The following is a 21,372-nucleotide window of genomic DNA, read 5'->3' on the forward strand; positions in this document are numbered from 1 at the left end:
TTGGAACAAGTCAAGCCAGACATGTCACTTGAAGTAAAGATCACCAAGCTGTGACATGCACTATTTTGGACCCATCATACAAAGACAGCAATCACTGGAGAAAGACATCATGGTCGGAAGAATAGAAGGACCAAGGCGAAGAGGAAGACCAGCAATGCAAAGACTTTACCAGCAATTTCAGAAGACTTTATTAGCTCTTATACAATATTGTCACATCAAGGCACTTTGTTGTTTGACAGGAGCTTTATCGCAGCAACAACTTTGTTTTTAAGGATTTTCGGCTCTCTATCATGTCCATTCTCAGTTTCTTCCTGAGTTGTTCTCGTAGAGGTGCTCTGTGTACTCTTTCCATATTTCCGTGATGTGTTCTGGCTCAGTTAGGCAGTTAGTTTGTTCTTGCTGTTATCTTTCAACGTGTCAACTGTTGGTTGAAACTTTAGTCTTTACTTTTTGATCTTTAGGTATACCTTCCTGGCTTCCTGGTCTTGCCCTTCAGATGTTCGCTTTCTAACTGTACATATCTTTTAGTAATAAAGTTTTTTGTCTGCTCAAATTGCTCTCTTTAGTTTTTTCCTGATGTTTTCTGTATTCTGCTTGTTACCTACACCCCTTTCAATGTTTGCCATGGCCCACTTTGGCATTCAAATCTCCCATGATAATGAGTAAGTCTTGTTTGTTTTCCTTATGAACTTGATCATAGAATAGTTCAATGTCCTCCTCCATGGCATCTGTTCGTTGTGAGTATACTTGTATAACTGTGGCATGGAATGGCACTCCTTGATGTCGTATGGAGATGACTCTATCACTGACTGCATTGTACTTCAGGACAGTGCCGGCCAATCTTCGGTTGAGAATAAAAGCAACACCATTTCATTTTCAGTTATCATTGCCAGAAGAGAAGATCCAATTTTCGTTTAACTGGAAATGTCTTAATTGAGTCCATTTAAGTGAGTTGAGTTCTGTTCTGTCCATTTTGGCTTTATATGATGTTGAGTTTGCATTGATTCATGGTTCATACATTCCAAGTTCTGAACTTTATGATACCACCAAGGACAACATCTGCAAGGAGTTTGTATGCTCTCCCCGTGTTTGCGTGGGTATCCTCCGGGTTCTCAGGTTTCCTCTCACACTCCAAAGACATACTGATGTAGATTGTGAGCCCCAATGGGGACAGTGACGATATTGTCTGTGAAGTGCTGTGGAATTAATGGCACTATATAAGTGAGTAAAATTAATAATTAAATAAATAAATATATCTGCTGCTTTTGATCTTCCCTTTGACCAAGCAACATCAGCTCCAAGATGACTTTGCGGCTTTGATCCTGGCACATCATGAGCATTGATCATATTCAGGTTGACCAACGGCTCTTCTCCAGTAGCTTATTGAGTACCTTCCGACATGAGAGCACATTTCCCAGCTCTAGATCGGATTCCATTTGTACTCTCCATCAAGTTTTCTCGGCATAATACAGAGATAGATTTCCAGGCCTTTCTTCTGCGCAGTATTGTGGCACCTGTGAAGAAGCCACACTGAATCAGTAGTATGTTGCCAATACAAACAAACTCATCACACAATGTCCCGCTGCCGATGCCAAGCAAAATTATAACTTTAAAGGGGACACAAAGGAAACATTATTATTTACAAAGAGGCATGAATAGGGTCATTATCAGTTTGTAGGGGCACAAAAAATGAAATTTTTACAGTGGAAGATGTTACTGTTTTGTGATGTAAAAATTAAATATTACTATCAATAGGGCATTATTACTGTCCAGAGAGCACAAAAGGGTCACTATTACTTTTTAGGAGACACAACAGTTTGCATACTATATGGATGCTCAAAAGGTGACATTGCTTTGTTGTGGCACAAACCGGGCCCATGTGAGTCATCAAGAGGAGCCCTATGATTTTCTTGAGGGCTGAATGGGGCACTGATACTGTTTGGTAGTCCTAAGGACTATTGCTATGTTTGACATTAATATTTTTGGGGTATTTTACCACATGGCACATAGTTACTGTCTAAAGCACCACCAAAGTCTAAGACACAAAATAATGCTCTATCTGTTCAGCATTATCATTTTTGGACAGTCTGGCACTATTATTTCACAACTGTTTATGTGCCACTAATTTTGCTTGCTGGGTAAATATAGTTATAATACTAAAGGACAACAGTAGGCATAGAATAGGGGGTAGCAGAAGGACGGGAAGTTTATGCATGCTAAAAAAAGGAATGTGTTAGAAAAGCGAGAAACCAAAGATATGTGGGCAAAAAAACTATCCTGCCTGCAGGAAGACTTCTTGATGGTCTGGGCCCAATTGGGAAGGCAGAAAAAAATTAATGACTACCATTAGAAAATGTATTAACTGTAAGTATTTCATTGAGCTATACTGCATTTTGTTTTATGTGGTCTGCTGAGAGCCTGTATTGGTCACTGTCTGTTGATATTATTGGTCTTCACACAGTAGTTATTATTTAGTAACATTATGCTGATGTTATTTGTTTTTTGGTGGTACTTCGTGGTCATGATGTAATAGTATTATTTACAAATTGTTGAATGGCATTATTGGCAAAATTCTTTATTGCATAGTGCATTTTGTTCAATAACAGTATTGAGGTTACATTTAAATACTGCATGGTGATTATTTTAGATCCTACTATATTGGCAACATTGTCATGTTATATCTATGTATGTATACAAACATTTTTTATGGAAAAAAATTATGGATTGGTGTTTGTGTCCTTAACCCCTTAATAACATCTGACGTACTAATACGCGTCTGTGCCCTGGGACTTAAGAGCCAGACCCGTATTAGTACGTCATCGCGATCGCGCGCGCACACAGGCTGTGCGGGCGCGATCGCCGCCGGGTGTCAGCTGATTGTCACAGCTGACACCCGGTACTATGTGCAGGGAGCGGTCCTGCACCGCTCCCAGCACATTAACCCCCGCGATGCTGCGATCGAAGTCGATCGCGGCATTGCGGGTGCAAAGGGAGGTGATCGGCGATACTCACCTCCTCTTCTGGCTTCCAGCGCAGTCTGCAAAGGCTTCCCGGGTGTTGCCATGACGACCTGATGTCGTCATGACAACATCCGGGTCACCAGAGAGCAGGAAGATTGCTTGGACATGCGCAGTGCATCTCCAAGCAATCTTCACACTGTGCACTTCTGACAGCCTTCATGGCATAGAGATGGTGCTCCATTCCTGTGCCATGCAGGCGATCAGAAAAAAAAAAGTGAAAGTCCCAGAGTGGGACAAAGTAATAAAGTGTATAAACTGTGTGAAAGTGGGAAAAAAAAAAAAAAAAAAAGTGCAAAAATATTATAAAAAAATAAAAAAAATAATACACCAAAAATAAAAATATAATGTACCCATCAATAAATATTATTATAAAAAAAATAAAAAAAAAAACAATAAAAGTACACATATTTGGTATCGCCGCGTCCGGAACAACCTGACCTATAAAACTGTCCCACTAGTTAACCCCTTCAGTGAACACGGTAAAAAAAAAAAAAAAAAAACGAAGCAAAAAACAATGCTTTATCACCATACCGCCAAACAAAAAGTGGAATAACACGCGATCAAAAAGATGCATATAAATAAAAATGATACCGCTGAAAACGTCATCTCGTCCCGCAAAAAACAAGCTGCCATACAGCTCCATCAGCCGAAAAATAAAAAAGTTATAGCTCTCAGAATAAAGCAATACTAAAAAATATTTTTTTCTATAAAATAGCTTTTATTGTGTATAAGCGCCAAAACATAGAAAAATGATACAAATGTGATACCGCTGTAAACGTACTGACCCGAAGAATAAAGCTACCTCATCAATTTTACCACACGCGGAACAGAATAAAAAAAAAAAAAAAAACAATTCCTGAATTGTTGGTTTTTGTTTATTCTGCCTCCCAAAAATCGGAATAGAAAGCGATCAAAAAATGTCACATGCCTGAAAATGGCACCAATAACAACGTCAAGTCATCCCGCAAAAATTGAGCCGTCACATGACTGTCTGCCAAAATCTGGAAAAATTATAGCTCTCAAAATATGGCGATGCAAAAACTAGATTTTACAAAAAATGCGTCTTTTAGTGTGTGACAGCTGTCAGTCATAAAAACCCCATATGATTCTGGCATTGCTGTAATCACACCGACCCGAAGAATAAAGTTGTCTAATCACTTATACCGCACAAGGAACGGCGTCAAAAATAAACTCTTGGGTTAGGATTGGGCTAGGGTTAGGGCTGGGTTTGGGGCTAGGGTTGTGCTGGGGCTAGGGTTGTGCTGGGGCTAGGGTTGTGCTAGGGTTAGGGCTGGGGTTGGTATTTTTTTTAAAAGTAAGAAAAAAAGATGACGATATGGCGACTAGTGTTGAGAGCAAGTGCTCGCTACTTGAGTTTGCATTGGGTGCTCTGGTATGCATTGAGTATCGTGGGTATTTGAGTGACATGCTCGAGTCTCTGCCCCATATGCTTCGCGGCCAAAAAAACTTTACGGGGATTGCCTGCCATGCACGAGCGATCCCCGCATGTTTTTATTTGGGTGTCTAATAACCGTGAAACATGCGGAGCAGGGACTCGAGCATGTCACTCGAGCACACGCTGTACATGGTGCATACCTGAGTACCCGATGCAAACTCAAGTAGCGAGCACTTGCGCTCAAGAATAATGACAACTTATTCAATATGATGACTTAATGTAAACAAATTCTGTGCCGTACCTCTGGGTTCAAAATGTTCACTATACACCTTAATAAAATCCTTGAGGGGTATAGTTTCCAAAATGGGGACACTTGTGGGGGAGCTCCACTGTTTAGGCACATCACGGGCTCTCCAAATGCGACATGGTGTCCGCTAACAAATTGAATGGAAAATCGGCTCAAATTGTTAGCGGACGCCATGTTGTGTTTGGAGAGCCCCTGTGTGCCCAAACATTGGAGCTCCCCCACAAGTGACCCCATTTTGGAAACTAGACCCCCCAAGGCACCTATCTAGATGCATAGTGAGCACTTGGAACTCCCAGGTGCTTCACAAATTGATTCGTAAAAATTAAAAAGTGAAAAAAAAAAACACTTTTTCATTTTTATGAATCAATTTGTGAAGCACCTGGGGTTCCAAGTGCTCACTATGAATCTAGATAGGTGCCTTGGGGGGTTTAGTTTCCAAAATGGGGTCACTTGTGGGGGAGCTCCAATGTTTGGGCACACAGGGACTCTCTAAATGCAACATGGTATCCGCTAACAAATTGAATGGAAAATCGGCTCAAATTGTTAGCGGACACCACATTGCGTTTGGAGAGCCCCTCTGTGCCCAAACTTTGGAGCTCCCCCACAAGTGACCCCATTTTGGAAACTAGACCCCCCAAGGCACCTTTCTAGATGCATAGTGAGCACTTGAAACCCCCAGGTGCTTCACAAATTGATTCGTAATAATGAAAAAGTGAAAAAAAACAACACTTTTTCATTTTTATGAATCAATTTGTGAAGCACCTGGGGTTCCAAGTGCTCACTATGAATCTAGATAGGTGCCTTGGGGGGTCTAGTTTCCAAAATGGGGTCACTTGTGGGGGAGCTCCAATGTTTGGGCACACAGGGACTCTCCAAATGCAACATGATATCCGCTAACAAATTGTCGGCTCAAATTGTTAGCGGATATCATGTTGCATTTGGAGAGTCCCTGTGTGCCCAAACATTGGAGCTCCCCCACAAGTGACCCCATTTTGGAAACTAGACCCCCCAAGGCACCTATCTAGATGCATAGTGAGCACTTGGAACCCCAGGTGCTTCACAAATTGATTCATAAAAATGAAAAAGTGTTTTTTTTTCACTTTTTCATTATTACGAATCAATTTGTGAAGCACCTGGGGGTTCCAAGTGCTCACTATGCATCTAGAAAGGTGCCTTGGGGGGTCTAGTTTCCAAAATGGGGTCACTTGTGGGGGAGCTCCAAAGTTTGGGCACAGAGGGGCTCTCCAAACGCAATGTGGTGTCCGCTAACAATTTGAGCCGATTTTCCATTCAATTTGTTAGCGGATACCATGTTGCATTTAGAGAGTCCCTGTGTGCCCAAACATTGGAGCTCCCCCACAAGTGACCACATTTTGGAAACTATACCCCCCAAGGCACCTATCTAGATGCATAGTGAGCACTTGGAACCCCTAGGTGCTTCACAAATTGATTCGTAAAAATGAAAAAGTGTATTTTTTTTCACTTTTTCATTATTACGAATCAATTTGTGAAGCACCTGGGGGTTCCAAGTGCTCACTATGCATCTCGAAAGGTGCCTTGGGCGGTCTAGTTTACAAAATGGGGTAACTTGTGGGGGAGCTCCAAAGTTTGGGCACAGAGGGGCTCTCCAAACGCAATGTGGTGTCCGCTAACAATTTGAGCCGATTTTCCATTCAATTTGTTAGCGGATACCATGTTGCATTTAGAGAGTCCCTGTGTGCCCAAACATTGGAGCTCCCCCACAAGTGACCCCATTTTGGAAACTAGACCCCCCAAGGAACCTATCTAGATGCATAGTGAGCAGTTGGAACCCCCAGGTGCTTCACAAATTGATTCGTAACAATGAAAAAGTGTTTTTTTTTTCACTTTTTCATTTTTACGAATCAATTTGTGAAGCACCTGGGGGTTGCAACTGCTCACTATGCATCTAGATAGGTGCCTTGGGGGGTCTAATTTCCAAAATGGGGTCACTTGTGGGGGAGCTCCAATGTTTGGGCACACAGGGGCTCTCTAAACGCAACATGGTGTCCGCTAATTATTCAAGCAAATTTTACAATCAAAAAGTCAAATGGCGCTCCTTCCCTTCCGAGCCCTACAGTGCGCTCAAACAGTGTTTTTTCCCCAAATATTGGGTATCTGCGTGCCCAGGGGAAATTGCACAACAAATTTTGCGGTCCATTTTTTCTTGTTACCCCTGTGAAAATAAAAAAAATTGGGTCTAAAGAAACATTTTTGTGAAAAAAGTTAAATGTTCATTTTTTTCTTCCACATTCAAAAAATTCCTATGAAGCACCTGAAGGGTTAATACATTTCTTGAATGTGGTTTTGAGCACCTTGAGGGGTGCAGTTTTTAGAATGGTGTCACTTTTGGGTATTTTCTGTCATAAAGACCTCTCAAAGTGACTTCAAATGTGATGTGGTCCCTAAAAAAATGGTTTTGTAAATTTTGTTGGAAAAATGAGAAATCGCTGGTCAACTTTTAACCCTTATAGCTCCCTAACAAAAAAAAATTTTGGTTCCAAAATTGTGCTGATGTAAAGTATACATGTGGGAAATGTTATTTATTAACTCTTTTGTGTGACATATCGCTCTGATTTCAGGGCTTAAAAATTCAAATTTTGAAAATTGCAAAATTTTCAAAATTTTTGCCAAATTTCCGTTTTTTTCACAAATAACCGCAAGTGATATCGAAGAAATTTTTCCACAATCATGAAGTACAATATGTCACGAAAAAACAATCTCAGAATCAGGGGGATCCGTTGAAGCGTTCCAGAGTAATTACCTCATAAATTGACAGTGGTCAGAATTGTAAAAATTGGCCCGGTCATTAACGTGCAAACCACCCGCGGGGCTTAAGGGGTTAATCTGTTATGATGCTAGCAATGTGTATGACTGACTAGATTCAGAAACAGGACCCAAATTGTGAAAGACATCTTTGTTCACCCACATTGATTTCCATTTTCAAATACCACTTTTAGACTTTGATACATACAGTATACGATATGAGCTTCAAAAGTTATATATGGTCTTAGTGCAGCCATCCCTGCATTGTGTAGAAAAACCGATGAAGTTAAAAACAAAATGCCAAATAACTGTGTCTTTGTTTCATAATCTGTCAGAAACCACAGTTCTATTTAAAGTTCTCCCAAGGGCACTTTATAATGATCCACTCCCGAGGTAACTTGGCCACTTTATCGTTCTTCTCTCTAATCATTTTATGTCATGGGTACAAAATGCTGGCAGAATTCGCCTGCCAAGTATCTCCGGATAATGCACGGATTTGTTTAATTTTGCATGAATGTGTAAAGAGTTACTTCTGTTCCATTTGTTATAAATTATGTAAATGTTCTTTCAAATATCATTCACTAAATTGTCTCGTATAGTTTAACTTAACTCCTGCAGGACTGTTCAGATATCATTGCAGTGATGATGACATTGACTTCAATGTGCCTTCCAAAACTGTCAAACTCTTTGTCAAATGGCAGAAGTGTCTTAATTCGAAATATCACACATTTACGTATCTTAAAGCACACTAAAGAATAAATTCTAAAGCCAAGTGGATACACAAGATGAACATGCTGAATGATTGCCCCAAAGCACTGGCATGTAATCATTTAATGCAGATTATTAACAGCATCACATGTGATAACCAGACAAAACTTGACATCCTCTGTATGATCAGATATTTTTAAATATCAATATTTCAGATTTATTTAGAAATTAAAGACAGAAAGCATGTAGATGAATAGTATTATTTTTATCTTTCTGGCGATAACTTAACATTTTATCGAAATTATGCATGAGACTTAGTTTGGGTTAAACCTAAACTAGAGGACTTCCTCATGGCAAAGTTTCCCTGAATTTTTAATAAGTACCACTTTTTACATGGATATTAATGTTTGTTAGTAGAGATTAGTGGATCTTTTGAATTTTGAATTCACCAACTACACCAAATTTTCTCCCAAAATTTGATTTGCGGCAAATAAATTTATGCAAATTTCAATTCTGTAAAGCTTTCAATACAAATATACAAAAATACAGGTTAGGAGAAGAGTGAGAGAGAGAAAGAGAGGACTCCGCTGATCATAACAGCTTACACTCTAAAGAAAAGTGATTGAAAGAGAACCTTGCTGTTCGTCAGAGCTTACACTCTACAGGAGAGAGAGAGTTAGAGGATACCGCTGACCATAACAGCTTATATTCTACACTACAGGAGAGAGAACACTGCTGATATTAACAGAGGATCCCACTCACCATAAAAGCTTACACTCCACAGGACAGAGAGTGTACTCCTGATCATAAAAGTTTGCACTCTACATGCAATAGAAAAAGAGAGGACCCTGCTGACCATCAGGGCTTACACTGTACATAAAGAATTATCTAGTGTAAGGAAAATGACTCTGCCATACAAACTGTGCTCCATTGGGAATCACTGATCTGTGGTGTCAAAGGTACTGACCACCACTCTACAAGGTACGATAATCTGTAAAATCTCATAGCTACAGGGCTTTGTGGGGAAGATTTTTTTTTATTGCAAAATGTGAATCGAATATCAAATATATTCAAATTTGTGTGAAACCTTGGGGTTCTCCTGAAGAAGAAGTTGGATTACTTTGAAATGCATAAAAAATAAACCGCACTGTTACTACTCTGAATTGACTCCTTGATTGTGTGTTGTGAATTACAAGGTTTCGTTAGCATGTTGCATTGTTAAATTGAAGAAAAGGTAAAGGTCTAATGAAAATTTGTAGCATGTTATTTTAAAATGTCATTTTTTAGGTTAGCCCAGGTAAATCTGAAAGTTTTCTACAAAAAAAGTAGATTTCTGGCAAACAATTAAAAAAGAATAACAGAACAAATCAAATCTGAAATAATAAACTTGTAGACACAGCATGAGGTAGAGAGTCATTAAAAAACTTTACAAGTCTACTGATACTTTTCACAAGTTGCTATGTATCTTGCTCTATAAATCTTCAGTTAAGACTTTGTATTTTTACTTAATTGAAACTTTTACTCTGATAAATGCTGAGCTTGAAATAGGTAAAACATGATCATATTGATGCCTTGTTAATATGCTACCTGACATAAATGAAAGTGATAAAAAGCAACTAATCACTTTACATATGCAATGGAACGGTACCGGATACATGACTAATTAAAATTTGTCTGTGCTTTGGCAAAATGCAAATGATTCAATTCTGAACACCTTTATTTGTTCGTTAAAACACTACCAGAAGTTAAAAACTAAAGTCTGCCATCATCCTTGTCATTAGACAAGGAAATTGTATGAATGTGCTATAGCCTTGTTCCACAACTTGAATGATGAATCAGATCATTACCATTTGCAAATAAATCTTATTTCTAAAACTTTTACAAGTTCTTTTTTTGTCTACAGCACTAAATAAGGCAGTGGTTACTTGTTCTATTGTACTATTTCATATACAGGACACTAAGTTTTACATAGAAATAGACATGAATAAATATATTTGAGTGGAACTGGATTATACTCAAATATTTAAAAACTCCGCATTCACCTAATAGTGGATTTTTGTAATTCATTTTCGTGCTGATTCAGCAAAATAGCAGCAACTGGCTGATATTTGCTGAATCGTAAAGGGCCATCAATAAGTTACTAATAGGGATTAGCAGATCCATGGATGTTCGGGTACGTCGTGTTCAGTTACCAAACTTGACCCCAAATCCGAACCCAATAGAAGTCAACTTAGTGGAGACCCGAACTTCAGTGCTTTAAAATGGCTGTAAAATGGTCATAATAACAACTAGGGGTGCTGCAAAAGGAAGCTAAGTGGTGGTAAGAGCCGGACAACTGACCTGCAAACAAATGTGGATAGAGAAATTACTTAAAAAAACATAGAATTAAAAAATAAATAAATAAATAAATTTGAACCAGGTCCAAGTGGAGGTGGAGGAGGTGGGAGCTGTGGCATTGGTGGCGTAGGTGAAAGTGGCAGGGGAGGAGGAATCCAACTGTGCTTTTTTTGTTTTTAGGGAACTGACTTGAAAGAACATAGAATTAAAAAAATAAATAAATAACAATCTAGAACAAGGAGACAGAGGTCCAAGTGGAGGTGATGTAGGTGTAGGATGTAGGTGTAGGAGGTGGACGTGGTGGTGGAGTTGGAAGAGGCAGATGAGGTGGTAGCCAACACTGTTTTTTTGTTTTTTAAATTAGGGTAGCCACAAAATTAAACAAATGGCAAATAAATGTGAACAATGACTGGATGCTGCTGGTATAGTTGTCTAGTCAGCCAGGTATGGACAAATCCTGTGGAATTCATACCTGATTCATTTTAATGAATGTTAGCTTCCCAACCTTGGCTGTGGACAGATAGATGTGTCTGTCTGTGATCACACCACCTGCTATGCTAAACACTTGTTTCGACAGTACACTTGCCTCAGGACATGACAGCAGCTCCATAGCATGAATGGCAAGCTCAGGCCTTGTGTCCCATTTGGAGACCTAGAAGTTAAATGGGGCAGACCCATCAGTGGAGACATGTGGACATGTACCCTTCCACCATGTTGTTGTAACGCTGCCTCCTGCTAATACGTACCGTATCAAATGGTGGTGCTGTATGTTGTGGCATGCTGAGAAAGTTTTGCCATATTTCGGCTATGCTAACCCTGCATTCCAAGGTGGTGGCAGTGCCCCAGCTGCATTGGCAACTTCCTCCTCTTTTGCCTTGTTCTTCCACTGAGCACCCGCTGTCAAGTGGGAATGCCGTCAATAGTGCCTCTACCAGCATGCGCTTGTATTCACACATTTTGCAATCCAGTTCAAGTGGCAGAAGTAACAATGTCACGTTGTTCTTGTAGCGGAGATCCAGCAGTTTGGCCACCCAGTAATCAGCACTGGTAACAATCGACACAACTCAGTGGTCATTGTGCAGGCACAGAAGCATGTGTTGGCTTATATGTGCCAGGCTGCCCAGAGGTAACGACAAGCTATCCTCGGTGGGAGGTATATGGTCTGGGTCTTCTGTATCTCCCTACCCATGCTCCAGTGATGCCCATGAGCTGCTTTAAGTGCCACCCTGCTGTGAACATGGTTCCTACTCCTCCTCATCCTCTAAAACTGTTCTATAGCTGGACAGTTGTGTACCTGGCCACTTTTAGTGCAGGAACCCACCATTCAAGTCATGTGTGGACAACAGGCCAGATAACAGTGTAAATTGATCATCACCTGAAGTGTTTTTTTTCCATCAGGAGTATTTTAAGCAGTGCAACATGGCACACACATCCTGCATGTAGGCCCATTCACTAATAGTGAAGTGGTATTGTTCAGCAGAGCAACTTAGATGGGCGTGTGGCAGCTGAAACTCTACTATTGCCTGCTGATAGTCGCACAGTCTCTCCAGCATATGCAAGGTGGAGTTCCATCTTGTTGATACGTCACATAACAGGCAGAGAGGGGGTAGGCAGAAGTGGCGCTGCAGCACAGACTAGCGAGCAGCAGCAGGGTGACAGCACCGAAAGCGCACACACACTGCCCACACTTTTACCACCAGCTCTGACATATGTGGGTAATTTTTCAGGAAGCTCTGCATCACCAAATTCAGTACATGCGTCAGGCAAAGGATGTGCGTCAAACCAGCTAGATAGAGCTGCTACAAGATTGCACCCATTATCGCACACCAGGTCTGGCTTAAGGTTCACCGGCACCAACCACTCATCTGTCTGCTGTTTGATTCCCATCCACAGCTCCTAAGTGGTGTGGGATTTGTCCCCCAAGCTGATGAGTTCAAAACAGCATGCTGTTGTTTCCCCCTGGCTGTGCTAAAATTGGTAGTACAGGTCATACTGTGACCAGATGAGGAGGCAATGGAGGACGCAAAGTAGGAGTAGGAGGCAACCTGGACAGAGAAACATCCAGAAATCCTTAGTGGTGGTAGGACATGCGCTAGAACACCTTTTGCCTCTCTCCCAGCTGCCACTACATTTACCCAGTTGGCAGTAAGGGAGATGTAATGTTCCCTGACTGTGCTTACTGGTTCATGTATTGGTGGTTATGTAGATCTTGCCAATGATGGAGTTATGCAGTGCACACCTGGTTTGGTCCACAATATGTGTGTGTAGGGCAGACATGGCCCACCTGGAAAAGTAGTGGTGGCTGAGAACAACAGTGCTGTGGGACAGCCACCGCCATCAGTTTTTTAAAACTGCCAGCGTCCATCAGCTGGAATGGCAGCATTTCAAAGGCAAGGAATTTGGAAACACTGTCATTCAGAACCATGACTCGTGGGTGGGTAGGGGGTATTTCCTTTCTCTGGAGGGTTTGAGGGATGGAGAGCTTAACACTTCCATGAGACAGTGTGGAGATGCTTGGTGATGCTGCTGGTGGTGGTGGTGCTTTCACATACTCTCTTTGCAAAGAGGCTGGTGACCCTGTTGATTGTTAATGGAAGGAAGAGGCTGAGACTTCAGTAGAAGAGGGAGCAGGAAGAGGCTCAAATCTGTCATATGTTTTAAGGTGTGTACTCCACAACACCTTGTGCTTGGAATTCAGATGCCTCGTCATGCAGGTGGTGCTCAGGTTAAGAAGATTTATGCCTTGCTTCAGGCTCTAATGGCACAGCGTGAAAATCACATGTGTCTTGTCATCAGCACATTGGCTGAAGAAATACCACACTCAGGAGCTCCTTTGAGCTGGATTTGGTTTGCTCATTTCCTTGGCTTGGTGGGCAGTAGCAGCCAGCATCCTGGCTAGGGGCCGCATGCTTTGCTTTTGCACACTGCTCCTTCCAAACTGCACATGTCATTACGATGGCCTTCGCTCCATGTGGAGTCGAAGACCTCATCATCCCCCACATCATTTTTTACCTACTCCTTACTACTGCCCTTCTTGCAGGTCCTGGTCTGCACACTGCAGAAAGATTCTGCAATTGGCAACTGTGTTTAATCATCCTCTGAGATGTGTTGCGCTGGTCCACTTACCATGTGCACCAGCCCTCCCACGTACTTCTCCTCCTATCTAACAAGTGGTTGGGCATCAGTGCACTCAGTCTCTTCCACTTCAGGGGCAGAGCCAGGTGGATAGGCCACGGAACCCTTGCCAGTCAAGTCATCAAAAAGCAGAAGATACTGTTGCATGAATTGTGGCTCAGAGTGCTTGGGTGATGTGCAAGATGGAAGCCATGGTTCTCAGGTGCCAATTCTGCACTTTCTACAGGGGACCGGGTGGATTATAATGCGAAGGAACTGTAGGCACTATAAGCCATCCAATCTAACACCACCTCAACATGTTCTGACCTCACCATGTTCGGGCCTCACCATGGTCACGTTCCCTATTTGATGCTCTCCTCATTTTCTTAAAAAGTTTTAAGGCACACTACTCCCACAGACACGAATGCAGAGTAGAACAATTTCTTATTAGGCACACTACTCCCACAGACTCAGGTGCAGAGAACAAAAAATTGTTTTTAGGCACAGTACTCGCACAGGCACGGGTGCAAAGTAGAGCAATTTGTTTTTACGCACAGTACTCTTATAGGCACAGGTGCAGAGTAGAAGAATTTGTTTTTATGCACACTACTCCCACAGACACGGGTGAAGAGTATAAAAAATGTGTTTTAGGCCTACTACTCCCACAGACATAGGTGCAGAGTAGAACAATCTGTTTTTACGCACACTACTCCCATAGACACTGGTGCACAGTAGAACAATTTTTTTTTTATGCACACTACTCCAACAGACAAGGGTGCAAAGTAGAACAATTTGCTTTTGCGCACCCTACTCCCACAGACTTAGGTGTAGAGTACAAAAAATTGCTTTTAGGCACAGTAGTCCTACAGACAGGGGTGCAAAGTAGAGCAAATTGTTATTATGCACAGTACTCCCATAGGTACGGGTGCAGAGTAGAACAATTTGTTTTTAGGCACACTACTCCCACCCCCTGACGAATGCAGCCATGTCGAAATGCGTGTCGGGGTGGATGTCATTAAGGAGCGTGTTCCAGTTCATTGTGGCTGTATGTATTCAATAGGACTTTTGCTGTACTTCTTATGCTGCTGTTAGGAATTACTTCTTCTTCACTGAGGTATACTTTTTCTGGCTTTGACCTATACATACATTTGTGTTGTAGATGGTAGGTCAGTAATATCAGCCATTAATCTGCAGTCCTGTGCATCAAGTATACCCACTAGTACCTCTATTTAGGAGGTGGCGACATTTGTTATGTAATAACCATCTTTAAATTTACTTGATATGCACTTGCACCTTATTGAAATGCACCTTGTTTTATTAATTTTTGTCTCTGCATCTGTGATTTTCATTTCTTAATTATCTTTATCAATAAAGGATTTTGTACATTTACCATGGTTGAGACAATTATGCAAAGTTTTTTGTTCCTTTATGTTCCCACAGATCTGAGTGCAGAGTAGAACAAATTTGTTTTAGGCACACTACTCACACAGACACTGGTGCAGAGTATAACAATTTGTTTTTATGCACACTACTCTCACAGATACGGGTGCAGTATAGAGCCATTTTACGCACACTATTGTCACAGACACGGGTGCAGAGTAGAACAATTTTTTTTAAGCCACACTACTCCAACAGACACGGGTGCAGAGTAGAAAAATTTGTTCATACACAAACTACTCCCACAGACATGGCTGCGGAGTAGAAAAAATTGTTTTTTGGCACACTACTTCTGCAGACACGGGTGCAGAATAGAATAATTTGTTTTTACGCACAGTACTCCCACAGACATGGGTGCAGAAAAGAAAAAAATGGTTGTAGGCACACTACTCCCACAGACACCGGTGCAGAGTAGAAATATTGTATGTAGGCACACTACTCATACACACACGGGTGCAGAGTACACACATAGAGACTTTTTGGAAAACTGTGCAAACATAAAACCTAATGCTGTCCCTAACTTCAGCTGCATCCTGTCTATATATTAAGCAGAGCAGAATGGAACCAGATAGGGTTGCAGAGCACACACAGAAGCTTTTTGGCACAGTACACCCACAGATATGGGTGCAAAGTACACACAGTGGCTTTTTGGCACAGTACTCCCACTGAGACACATGTAGAGTACACACAGCGGATTTCTTGAAGAGTGTGCACCCAAATTCTGTCTATCACTGCAGCTGCATCCTGTCCCTATGCTAATCAGATCAGAATGACAGTGGCACTCGTGATACAGCATTTATACAGTCCAGGTCATGTAGTGTCTCAGGCAATCAGAGCCATGCCAATACTTGACAAGACTTTGATGGCTCCAGAAGTTCCCCGCAGCCTAAAAGCTTTTTGATTGACTCCACTTAAGGCTTTCAACAAACATTGTTCGGCATCCGAACCCAAACAGTAAAACGGACTTTCGGTAAAATGTCTGTGTTCGGGGTTCGGTACCGGACACTAAATGTTCTGTACGAACCACGGACTTTACAGATTGGGTTCGCTCATCCCTACTTACTAAATAAAAAAAATATGTATACTTAACACTCCTGAACATCACCCATTCAGTCCTAGTAACAACTTTTTATCACCACTGCGAGTGCTAAATCCTTTTTGGTCTCTTCATTGTAGGTCGGGACTCCTAGCTCTGATGAGACCTGGGACAGTTCTACCCATGCATGCACAAACTTCCTGGCGCATGTCGTGACATCATGTCGTCATGACCTTATGCCTCCTTGTGCAGTACTGCCTTGGGCCTCATCAGAGCCAATATTAATGGACCAGTGTGAAGAGACCCAGGGATTTAGTGATCGTGGTAATGATAAGAAGGACCGGATGGGTGATGGTGAAAAGTGGAGGAGCCGGAGAGGTGAGTGGTGTAGCATTTTAACATAATCTAATATATCTGCTTCAATATCTGAACAGCAATATAAACCCTGAACACAGACTTCTTACTGTACATGTTACTGTTCAGGTTCTACAGCCTAATAAAGGTCGTTGAAAGACTGCAATGCAGCCAATCAACAAGCTTTAAGGCTATGGGCACTTCTGGCTCATCACAATCATGCCAAGTAATGGCATGGCTGTGATTGGCCGGTGCACCACGTGACCCGGCCTGACAATGTAAAATAAATAAATAAATAATTTATAAAAGAACGATGTACGGTCCCCCCTATTTTTATAACCTGCCAAAGGAAAGCAGACAGCTGTGAGCTGGTCTTAATATGCAGGAAAGGGTCCAATATCCCAGCCTATTAATATCATCCCCCAGGTGTCTGTTCTGCCTTTGCTGGTTATTACAAATGGGGGAACCCTAAAAAAAATGATACAGGGTCCCCCCTATTTTTAATAACCAGATAAGGTAAAGCAGACAGCTGGGGACTGATATTAATTGGCTGGGAAAGGCCATGGATATTTTCCACTTCCCTGACTAATAAGGCTAGCCCTCAGCCGCCCCAGAAATGCCGCATCAATTAGATTCATCTATTAGATGCGCTTAGTCTTGGCTCTTCCCGATTGCCCTGGTATGTTGGCAATTGGGGTAATGGGATTGTGGGATTGATGTCAGCTGTGTGATGTCCTCTAACATCAAGCCCTCAGGTTAGTAATGGAGAGGCACCTATAAGACACCCCCATTACTAACCCAGTAAGTAAAAGGAGAAAAAAAAATATTTTAAAAAACACAGGAAAAAAATCTTTGAAAAAAACCTCCCCAATAACTTCCCTCTTTCATTCATTTATTAAAAAAATACATAATCCACACCAGGCTGCCATAATCCAAATGGAGTTCCCACAACGATCCCAGTCTTCTTCATCCGGTGTATGGAGCTCTGTTCAGAGAACGAAGCTCCATAGATTGGAGTAGCAGTCACTGCCATGTCTCACACTGTACTCCACGAGACCCAGACGCTGTGAACTGAGTTGAGGTCAGTAAGGTTCACAGGCACCGGTTCTCACGAGGGCAGCGCGAGACCTGAAATGGTGAGTTTTGACGTCAACCCCATTATTAGAAGACTGCAAATCGGCCTGTACTCACATGTCATCCGAGTGCAGTCCCACGTTTTCCATGCACTCTTAGAGTTGCATGGTCGAGTGTGATCCCAATATTGGATCAAACTTGGGCATGCACCGATTTTTCCCTCCGGCATACTCTTTCTGAGAAAAAAATCGGACATGTGCACAACCCCATAGACTAACATTCTTATTCATATTTTGTCCAGTCTCACTCAGACCTATAATATGGCCGTCTACACGAGCACTAATAAATCTTCAAACTTTCAAAATATTATGAAAAACAGTGTAGACTTTCTACTTGATTCTGCTGTAGTAATGGAGCATCAACTGTAAAATCTGCAGTTTATTATTATCACAATTTACATAATGTCAAATAATTAAAGCAAATAAGCTTGAATTAATGACACCCAATATGTGTGTTTGTCAATTAAGCATTGTATATTTTATGCAATTACATTGCATATTAGGAGATCATTTCCTTGTGCTATTTAGTGTGAACTGTTTATAAGGAGAAACAATGCAAACACAATAATAGCTATTTTGAAAGAAGCTAATATACAATTGGAAACAACAGAAGAATATCGGTACTTTGCATGTAAGCAACTTGAGCTATAATGTAGCACTTGTGTTTATTTTATGCCTTTAACTACCACATATTTTGTTTCATTTTATGTGGAACATATAAGTCTACATCCTGCTCATATATATTTTTAGTTGATGGAAGGATTCAAATTACCTGGCAATGACTTTCATAGCTATAAATATGTAATGTTTTATATTGAAATGTAGCAAGCAAATGTGAAAATTGGGCTGCAGAATAAGAATCAGAATTTAGTAGGTTTATACGATTGTTTGGCCGAAGGCAAAAGTAATAAAATTCTACATTTAAACACCATTGGGGCTTATAGAATGAAGACATCTGCATTATTATATTAAAATGTTCCATGGTGTAATAAATACAGCTGACAGTAGTGCATGACTTCTTTATGAAAAATATGTTGATCACTGTTCAATCTTAAATACTGAAGATCATAATTAAAATTTTATATGCCTAGTTTGCAGCTAAATGCTCAACAGATGTCCATATTATTGTTCACTGTTGGGCACTGGAAATACATCTTTCACTTAAACACCAATGATAAACTTCATGTAGAAATTTTATGATGTACCACCCTGGTTGAGATCTCTTCTTTTACAATAACATTGAAAGCATAATCGAAAAATGTTCTTATTCTTAATGGCAAAAACATGTTTCTGTGTCATAACTTTTCTTGCCAGTCAAGAGACTTTATGTTATGCTGACATGAGCATTGGGGATGATATATGTTTATAGGATCTTCTCTCCAGCTGGAATTTACATATATTATAACTCTTCCATTCACTTTTCAAGTAAAAATTGATCAGAAATAAATGCAGAAATTTGAAACACGTCTATGAAAAACAACATATATTAATGAAAGATGAAGTCAGAATAGTGTGTACTTATAAATATTGTGACTACTGTTCTGTGCTATTATTCACATTATATTCATGTCTTATTGTTCCTATTATTCATGTCTTTGGAAGCTGCAATAACGGTAATTTTTCAGTTGCCACATATGTTGTTGAAAATAAAGTGGATAGTCTGTGCATTAATAACTATCAGGGTTTTTTGCTTTCAGTACCATCTCTGCGCTGATTACACTCAATTATATGTATATACAGTTGAAACCAGAAGTTTACATACACAAAATAAAAAGACACATATGAATGTTTTTCTCAATATCTCACATGAAATCAGAATAAACCTATCCTGTTTTAGGTCAATTAGCATTACCATAATATTAAATATTTGATAAATGCTAGAATAATAAGAGAGCGAGAATGTTTTAATGCATTTTAATTACTTACTTTTAAGTCAAAAGTTTACATACACTAAGATTACTATGTCTTTAAATAATTCTGGACTGCCTATATGATGATGCCATGTGTTTGGAAGCTTCTGATAGTTTTTTTGGCAACATCTGAATTAATTAGAGACACACCTGTGGATGTATTCTAAGGCACACCTGAGACACACTGCTTCTTTGTGTAGCATCATGGGAAAGTCTAAAGAAAGCAGCCAAGATATGAGGAAGAGAATTGTGGACTTGCACAAGTCTGGCTCATCTTTGGGTACAATTTCAAGATACCTGAAGGTGCCTCATTCATCTGTACAAACAATTATACACAAGTACAAACAAGATGGGAATAATCAGCCAAGATATCAGGAAGAGAATTTTGGACATGCACAAGTCTGGCTCATCCTTGGGTACAATTTCAAGATACCTGAAGGTGCCTCGTTCATCTGTACAAACAATTATACACAAGTACAAACAAGATGGGAATGTCCAGCTATCATACCACACAGGAAGGAGACGGGTTCTGTGTCCCAGAGATGAATGTGCTTTGGTCCAACATCTGCATATCATTCCCAAGGACAAAAGCAAAAGACCTTGTGAAGATGATGGCGGAAGTTGGTAAGATTGGGTCAATATCCACAGTGAAACGAGTACTGTATCAACATGGGCTGAAAGGCCACTCTGCCAGGAAGAAGCCATTACTCCAAAAGAATCATAAAAAAAAACAGATTAATGTTTGCAAATGCACACAGGAACAAAGACCTTCATTTTTGGAGACATGTCCTGTGGTCTGATGAAACTAAAATTGAACTTTTTGGGCATAATGACCATCGTTACGTTTGGAGGAAAAAGGGAAAAGCTTGGTAGCTTAAAAACACCATTCCAACTGTGAAACACTGGGGTGGCAGCATCATGTTTGGGGTTGTTTTGCTGCAGGAGGGACTGGTGCACTTCACAAAATAGATGACATCGTGAGAAAAGAAGATTATGTGGCAATACTGAAACAACATCTCAAGACATCAGTCAAGAAGTTAAAGCTGGGCGGAAATGGGTCTTCTAAATGGACAATGACCGGAAGCATACTACCAAAATGGTAACAAAGTGGCTTAAGGATAACAAAGTCTTTTTGAGTGGCCATCACAAAGCCCTGATCTCAATCCTAATGATAATTTATGGGCAAAGCTGAAAAGGCAGGTGCGAGCAAGGCGACCTACAAACATGGATCAGTTACACCAGTTTTGTCAGGAGGAATGGGCCCAAATTACTACCAACTATTGTGAGAAGCTTGTGGAAGGATATCCCAAACGTTTGAGCCAAATCATTCAGTTTAAGTGCAATGGTACCAAATATTAATAAAATGTATGTAAACTTATGACTTTGCTATAAGTAATAAAAATGTCTTAAAACATTCTATCTCTCTCTCATTATTCTGGCATTTGGCAAATATTGAAAATTATGGTAATCCTAATTGACCTAAAATGGGAAAGGTTTTTATTCTGACTTCATGTGAGTTATTGAGAAAAACATGCATATATGTCTTTTTATATAGTGCATGTAAACTTCTGGTTTCAACTGTATATATATATATATATATATATATATATATATATTTTGTGACAGAGTCACTGGTGTTATATGCAAGGGGAGATATGTGTCACTCAGGATGCTTTCATGTGTGAACTGAAACCTACTGAATTTCTGCCAGCATGTTATATGCTGGGGGTTACCTCTTTTAAAGGATGTGGTTTTATGGGAGTGACATAGAGATGGGAGGGAAGTCATTCCCCATACCTCCCCTCAGGGTGTGGCTGAGCAAGCTTTAAATGTTCA

Source organism: Phyllobates terribilis, unplaced genomic scaffold, assembly GCF_046119375.1.
Source record: "Phyllobates terribilis strain yellow unplaced genomic scaffold, ASM4611937v1 Scaffold_4__5_contigs__length_816908805, whole genome shotgun sequence".
NCBI lineage: Eukaryota > Metazoa > Chordata > Amphibia > Anura > Dendrobatidae > Phyllobates > Phyllobates terribilis.